Consider the following 8,310-nt stretch of genomic DNA (forward strand, 5'->3'; position numbering starts at 1 on the left):
TGTTTGGTAAAAGGTCCTCAAGGTTTGTGGGTTGTTTGCAGTACATACTGTAGTCGGTAATCACACGGACTCCAACCTACCGATTCAGGAAAAATTACCGATATCGGCCAAGCGTGTGTGTGTGTGTGTGTGTGTGTGTGTGTGTGTGTGTGTGTGTGTGTGTGTGTATGCGTGTGTGTGTGTGTGCATGTGTGTGTGTGTGTGTGTGTGTGTGTGTGTGTGTGTGTGTGTGTGTGTGTGTGTGTGTGTGTGTGTGTGTGTGTGTGTGTGTGTGTGTGTGTGTGTTTCAGAATGTGGAATGGAGTCCTTCCAAGGCAGGATCAAACTATCCCCCTTCATTTCAGTAAGGGGTCACCATTCATGGACCACGTTTTGAAGTTTTCTGTTTTCAAAGTTTTGTGCCGAGGGCTCTCTTAAGGATCAGCGCTGAGCCGCGGACAGATTACAACTGTCGTTCGTTTGTTATAATATTCCCAGGGATGGTTTTTAGCTCACCTGCAAATCGTTCGGGGAGCTTCTGGGATGGCGCGTCATCCGTCCGTCCGTCCATCCACAAATACTTGCAATTTCTTCTCAGAAACTACACATACAATTTCAATTATATTTGACCACAACGTTCATCACCCGTGATCCATCCATCCATCCTTCCATTGTGATTGTACTCTGTGCAGAGCGTTGGTGCTGCCTCAGCAGTCTCCTTGGCTATTGGGCACAATCCTGGATGGGTCGCCACTCCGACACAGTATACCAGCATGCTGGCACTCATTTTGCCGACCTCGGAAGGATGACAGGCAGAGTCAACCCCACCTGGTGTTAATTCAATCGCTGAGTGGGATTTGAACTCAGGATCCTTGGATCCCAAGCTCACCACTCTTACCATTAAGCCAACACCAGGCATATCACCCATGATGGCATTACAAAGGGGGGTCTGAAGGGGTCTACACAGGGAATTTACGGGGGGGGGAGCGGAAGCGGGGGTGGAGGGGGGAGTGGGTTTCCTCCCCAAAAAGGTGTTTGCTTTCTTCTCAAACGATGCACACAATTCCGATGAAACTTCACGCCAACCTTCATCACCCATGACGTACGAGAGTTTGTTCATGACATGAGAAAAATCTGGCTGTAAGGGAATTTAAGAGGGGTTGTCCCCCCAAATATGTATTTGCTTTCTTCTCCAAAACTGCACATACAATTCCGATGAAACTTGATCACCATATTCACCACCCATGATGTACCAAAGTTTGTTCACAACATTAAAAAAAAAAATTGGGGTCAAGGAGGGTCATTGTCATTTGGGGAGAGGGGGGTTCCCCCCAAAATATGTATTTGCTTTTTTTCTGAAACTTGACCACAACCTTTATCACACTTGATGGACCAAAATTTGTTCATGGCATTAATAAAAAAATCCATAGGTATTTACTTTCTTCTCCATTATATATTTTGTAGGTCATTCATGCCTATCAGTGATTGCCTGGTTATCTTATCCAGCCGCTCCCAGGTTAGCGCCCAGGGGTACTGCCCCGATGTTAAATACCTTTGTGAGGTTCTTTGTCATTATTCCTGTAGCTCCAGCTATCACTGGTCTAACTTTGGCATTCATCAGCTTCCAGGATCTTCTCGCTTCATTCTTGATATCTTGGTGTTTATTTTCTTGTTTTCTGCATCATTTAGTCCAAAATCACCGGTATTAACACTTCAATCAGCAATGCCTTCTCTATTTTTTTTGAACCTAAGCATGATATCTGGTGGCAATGCTTTGTTGTCGATGTCCACACTTGATGGGATCATTAGTTCGTACGTGACCGGGAGGTACTTCCATGTTTTCAGTGATTGCCTTTGGTTCATGTTCTATTCCAACAAATTTTCTGGAACTGGGATATCAAAGTTTTTGCAGATGTGGCAGCGGATTACTTTGCTGAACTGTTGTGTCGTTGTGTGTACAGCTGTTCTGACATGAGTTTGTTTTTGTGTTTGTTTGGTCATTAAGCAGAACGTATCATTCTATTTACTAACCCCACCTCTACCCCTCACCTTTCTTTCTCCTGTTTTTTTTCATACTTCTGTCTCTGTCTCTGTCTCTCTCTCTCTCTCTCTCTCTTTCTCTCTCTCTCTCCTCCTCCTCACATCCCTCCCTCCCACTGTATAGCAACATTTGGTGAGGAACAGCTCTCCCCACCCCCCACCGCCTTTCCCTGCTCTTCCCCCCTTCTAAGCTTCCCCTCCCTCCTCCCTCTCTCCTCTCCCCCTTCTCTCCCTCCTCTCCCTCATCTCTCAACCCCCCTCCTTAATACCCCCCCCCCCCGTCATCGAAGTGACGGGTTGTATTTTGCTCGTAAATAAATACGTGACACAACGTTCATGGACAGTCGAGATATTTGGGGGATATGGGGGTGAGATAGTGTGCGTCGTTTCATGGTTTATTGATGTTGTACGTAGTATGTAGACATATAGATAATGCTTTTGAGAATCTGGTTTACGCGTTTGCTGAATGAAGTTGCGACACAGTCTTGTCTTGTTTGAATTGTCTTTTTCATGGATCCTCTCAAACAGAAGCTGATATATATTAGCTCTGAAAATGTTGACGAAATTCCACTCATTCACTGCACAGCTGCCTGATCGTTTTTTTTCTTTCTGGGGGTTATTCTTTTTTTTTGTATGCAATATCGAGGCTCATAGAAGAGATAAATATGAGAGCTAAAAGTTCTAAGTTCTAAGCTCTTATAAGAGCTAAAAGTTTGAAGTGAAAATGAGAGAAACCAGCTCAATGCCTGAGGTAGCAACTATTGTCTTGGACCAAGCTGGACAAATAGTCGTTACATAAGGAACCAACTGCCTCGATTTCAAAGGAGGTAGTTGTGTTGTCTTTGAATGCCCCCTTCCAAACCACCCTAAACAGCTTGAGTCATAGAACAGGTGGTTTGGAGGGAGGGTGGTGGGGTGGTGGATGGTTCGTGTTGAAATTATCTGGAAGGTTCTCGCCATGCTGGAAATCTTCATGAGTTGATTTTCCTGCATAGAATGGAGCACAGTGAAAAAGGCCGAGCTATGAGGAGCTGCAGTGTGTTGAAGGAGTCCACCGGTGAGGAGCAGGCTGGTGCAGGGCAATGGTGCTGCAAAGCTTGAGCGGTGCATGGTTAAAAGCAGTGAAAGTGTAGATCACCCGGTGGCTGGTGGCAGAACCCTGTGACCGCAACCCAGGCGAGAAACTGGCCAACACCGAGTTCCACAAACAGCATGTCTTCCATATAGAGGCTTATAGATCGTTGATGGGTGTCCAGGGGTGTGAAAAGAAGAGCGCCACGATGTTTATTCAGATAAACTGTTAACCATGCCTTCTCCTTTACAGTACATCAAAGCAGTCAGGTGCGTTGGAATCAAGGTCACTGCCAGCTTTTTTGTATGCATAAATCTAAGCGCATGGAGAAGTGAAATGCCAGAGGGTATCAGGTTCACAGACTGAGAGTATCAAAGGGCAACAGGGAGACAAAGATGAGTGAGTGAGTGGCACAAAGAAAAGGGGCATGAGTGAGGAGAATTGGCAAGGAGAGGAGGAGAGGGGATGGTGATGATGCGCAGCACTCTTAAAAGATGGAAAGGAGGGTCAGGAGGCTACAGACACCAGAAGTCAGTTCATGGACAGGAGAGGAGAGAGATAAAGGAATGGAGGTGCGAGCATTCAGCTTCCAATTGTGGTGTGCATCACTCGGTGTGTTTTTATCCCCCGCCACGTGGCGGAAGGGGGATATTGTTTCATTCCTGCCACCGTCTGATATTTTAAGTTAAAAAAAATTTCCAAAACTGGCACATTTGGGGCAGTTTGATCAGCCGAAGCAAAAACTGTCGGAAACTTGTTAATGCTCGCATTTCAACAATTGTTAGTCAAAACCTGGGGACCGCTTGCTTTCCTGTAATCTCTGTCCCCTCTCTGTTTTGCTTGCCACACTGATCTTTAGGCAATGGGTGCATGTAATTTAACCCTAATCCTACCAACATATTTTCCTACCTAATCTTACCAACTGCGTCCTTTTGGACCCCAACTCAAAAACACTCGATTTCATAAAATCTGCCAAAGTTTCACATCAATGACTAAACATGGTGTTTTATTGATAAAATCAACAAACAAAAGAAAAATAAAAATGAAATAAAAAATTAACCTTCCAAACTGGGGACCTTTATGACAACAACTCAGAAGCACTAAATTTCACTCAACCTGCTGAAGTTTCACATCATTGAGGAAAAATATTTTGATTGGATGATGTTTTCATGATAAAGTAAACAAAGATAAGCATAAAAAATTGTTTTCAAGGACTTGCTTGGTGCAAATACCATATGGAGTAATCATTTATTCAAAAAGTCGAAAGAAAATAACTGGGGTCTTTTTTGGACCTCAGAAAGGATTGGCTTGTAACTCTGTGCAGCAATGTGGGATCTTAAAACACCATATACATATTTATTACCGGCAAATATGGGTAAACAGACAAATAAAACATGAAAGACGTTGTTAAACTAATATGCCCGGGGTCCAAAAAGACCCACTGTTAGTCGGATTAGTGTTTTGAAGGAAATATAAAAGAAAAACTAGAAATCATCTGACAATGCAAAGCCCACCCACGTCCACTTTGTACTCGAACTAAACAACGAAAACGACAGTTAAAAGAATTGTACATTTTATTAATTTGTGTTCGCCATAATCTCATAAAAAAGGTTTGTTGAAGATTTGATGACAAAAGCTCATTTGGTGAAAATGTTACGGCCTGGACATACACACTGAATCTCGATGGTAAACAAGGATTTTGGTTAAAACATTTATGGCTGGTCTACTACTTCACCAATGACGTCATACTTACAATCCTTTATTCCCCATTGAGAGTAGAATGAGATGTGCCGAGTTTCAAATTTTTCCGATCAGCAGTTTCAGAGATATAATGTTTTAATTTTTTGCGTTTAATCCAAGATGGCTGCCATACCACGTCACTCATGATGTCACTATTGTCATTAAAATTCTCCATGGGGGGTCACTCTCACCCTGATAATTTTGTGTTAATCAGACAAGCGGTTGCTGAGAAAATAGAATGTTAAAAAAAATAATAGAGTAAAAAAAATACCAAAAACGGTCAATGAATAACAATAATAATGAGAAGGGCACACTGTAGAGCGCGTACCTCCGCCCTGTAATGCCTGATCCATGAGAACATATCGGGCCCAATACATTTTTGAAATATCATGCTATATTTAGTTTTTGGCCCTTCTTGCAATGGTGAAGAATCACTTTAAAAATTAAATAATTCTCGTAGCCAGATCCAGAATCGGATCTTCACCTAAAATCGAATCAATTTGTCGTGGTCACACACGCAAACTGTCCACCAAGTTGCATCAAAATCCATCCACAACTTTCTGAGATATCGTGATATATATATATATATATATATATATATATATATATATATATATATATATATATATATATATATATATATATATATATATATATATATATATATATATATATATATATATATATATATATATATATATATATATATATATATATATATATATATATGTATGTTTAGCCCGATCTCTCAATCGTGAAGAATCACTTAAAATATTATCAGATCCACATTTGGATCTTCACCAAAATTGAACCAATTCTTCTTTGTCACACACCCAATGTGTCCACCAAGTTTCATCCAAATCCGTCAACAACTTTTTTTAGATATTGTGCTATATATCATTTTTGGCCCTATCTCTCAATGGTGAAGAATCGCTTCAAAAATTCTAGTCGTCGGATCTGGATCTTCACCAAAATATAATCAGTTCGTCCTTGTCACACACCGAACCTGCCCACCAAATTTAATCTGGCTCCGTCCACAACTTTTTGAGATATCCTGCAGACAGACAGACAGACAAACAGACAGAGAGGGGGTGAAAACATAACCTCCTTCACCTTTGGTGGTGGAGGTAATAACTTTAACTTCCATTTTATAACTGCTGATCATGATGAACGGGTACCAAGACATCTGGCTTTGATACAACACCGGATTGACGAGTTGGACTGAGTAACAGGCCATGTTCAATCTCTTTATTACGTATGCAGTTGACCCTTTTTTCTGAATACATAGTCGGTATCAATTGAGTTGGTGTTTAAATAACCTGAACATGAAGGATTAAATGTTGACATTGACACCTTGGGTGTGGAGGGTAAACCGGGACTCACCTGAGTCAGACAAAGCCGCACACGTCTCTCTATGATGAGGGATTGACAAACTATGGACCTGGTAACAGGCCACGTTCCATCTATTTATTATGTATGCATGTGACCTTTTTTCCTGGGGCGATTGGTGGTATCAATTGAATTGATACTCCTCTACCCTCAAACCCACACAGGCGCAGCAAAGTGAGCCTTATTCAAAAAAAGAAAAAGTTCTCAGATTCAAAGAATTAAATAATTATAGTTGCCAGACCATGTGGCCAATTGGGTTGAAATTTAAATTGTACATTCCTTATGTCCACGAGATCAAAATTGTGAAGTTTTACATTGATTAATTAGTGGTTCCAGAGAAAATATAATTTAATATTTTTCTTCCATCCAATATGGCTGTCAAACCATGTGACCTCTCAACTATTCATTAACGAACTTATATCCCCTCATCTTGGAGAATATGTTTGTGAAGATTCCCCTTGATCTGACCAGCTGTTTTGGAGAAGAAGATTTTTGAAGGTTTTTGTGTAAATTCAATATGGCCACAAAACCACAAAACCACATATTCGACAAAACCATTTTAGACCTATCAATTAGTAATGAACAAACTTGTACAACCATGTCTTGGGGAAAATGCGTGTAAAGTTTTGCCTCAATCTGTCCAGCCGTTCTGCAGAAGAAGATTAAAAACATAAAATCTTCAAAACAACATGGCTGCCAAACCACTTGACCTATGACGTCATAATATATTTTTTTTCTCTGGTACATTGTTGTGCAGATGACGCTCAAGAAATTTCAAATGTTATGGATACAGCGTTGTACCCGTCAAATTATGACGCCATAATAAAGGCACCGATGACATCATGCTTAACACTTACTATCGTGGCCAAAAATATTGGCACCGTTGCACTTTTTTCAAATCATGCACCATTTCTTCCAGCAAATTATTGAAATTAAAAACAATATTTTAGTATCCACATATTTATTTGTTTGGTTTGAAGTGGAACAAAAAAAAAAAACGCTGAAAAAAATTACAAAATCTTAGTTTATTCCACACAGAAATTCTAAAATGGCCTGGACAATATTATTGGCACCTTTTAGAAGCTGTTAGAAATAATTAGATTTTAAGCAGGTGATTCTCGTTTACTTTGGAATTGAACTCACCTGTGGTGAATTGCAGGTGCTTGCAGTAGAGAAATCACTCGTTCAACTAGTTTGAATGGAGAAAAGGAGTCATTCTGCTGTTTTGTGTCACTGTGTGTACTGCAATGAGTATGGAGAAAAGAAAGAAAAACAGGGAATTGTCTGAGGATGTCAGACACAAGATTGTTACCAAGCATGGACAATCTCAAGGCTACAAGTCCATCTCCAGAGACCTTGATGTTCCTGTGTCCACCGTACACAATGTTATCAGGAAGTTTAAGGCCCATGGCACTGCAGCCAATGTCCCTGGATGTGGACGCAAGACAAAACATGATCGAAGATTGCAGAAAACGATTGTTCAAATGGTGGAGAAAGCACCTCAATCAACTGCCAAACAGATTCAAGCTGATCTTCAGAAACAAGGTATGACAGTTTCAACTCACACCATCTGTCGCCAACTCAATGAAGGGAGGTTCTATGGGAGGAGATCCAGGAGGACCCCACTGCTGAGAGAGAGAGACAGAGACAGACACCGAGACAGACAGACATAAGAAAGCCTGCCTGGAGTTTCCCAACACACACCTGAACAAGCAAATATCCTTCTTGGAGAATGTCCTGTGGACAGATGAGACCAAATGAGAGCTTTTTGGTAAAGTACATCATCTCTATGTTTACAGAAAACAAAATGAAGCCTTCAAAGAAAATAACACCTTCCCTACAGTCAAACATGGAGGAGGTTCAGTGATGTTTTGGGGTGGCTGTGCTGCCTCTGGCACTGGTTACCTTGAATGTGTGCATGGCATCATTAACTTAGGAGATTACTAATGAATTTTGGAGCGCAATGTTCAACCCCTTGTCCGAAAGCTGGGTCTCCGTCGAAGACCACGGGTCTTGCAGCAGGACAATGACTGCAAACACACTTCCAAAAGTACCCAGGAATGATTCAAGACAAAACGCTGGATTGTTCT

Source organism: Eptatretus burgeri, chromosome 3 (assembly GCF_056783735.1).
Source record: "Eptatretus burgeri isolate ZD-2024b chromosome 3, Ebu_testis_v1, whole genome shotgun sequence".
Lineage (NCBI taxonomy): Eukaryota > Metazoa > Chordata > Myxini > Myxiniformes > Myxinidae > Eptatretus > Eptatretus burgeri.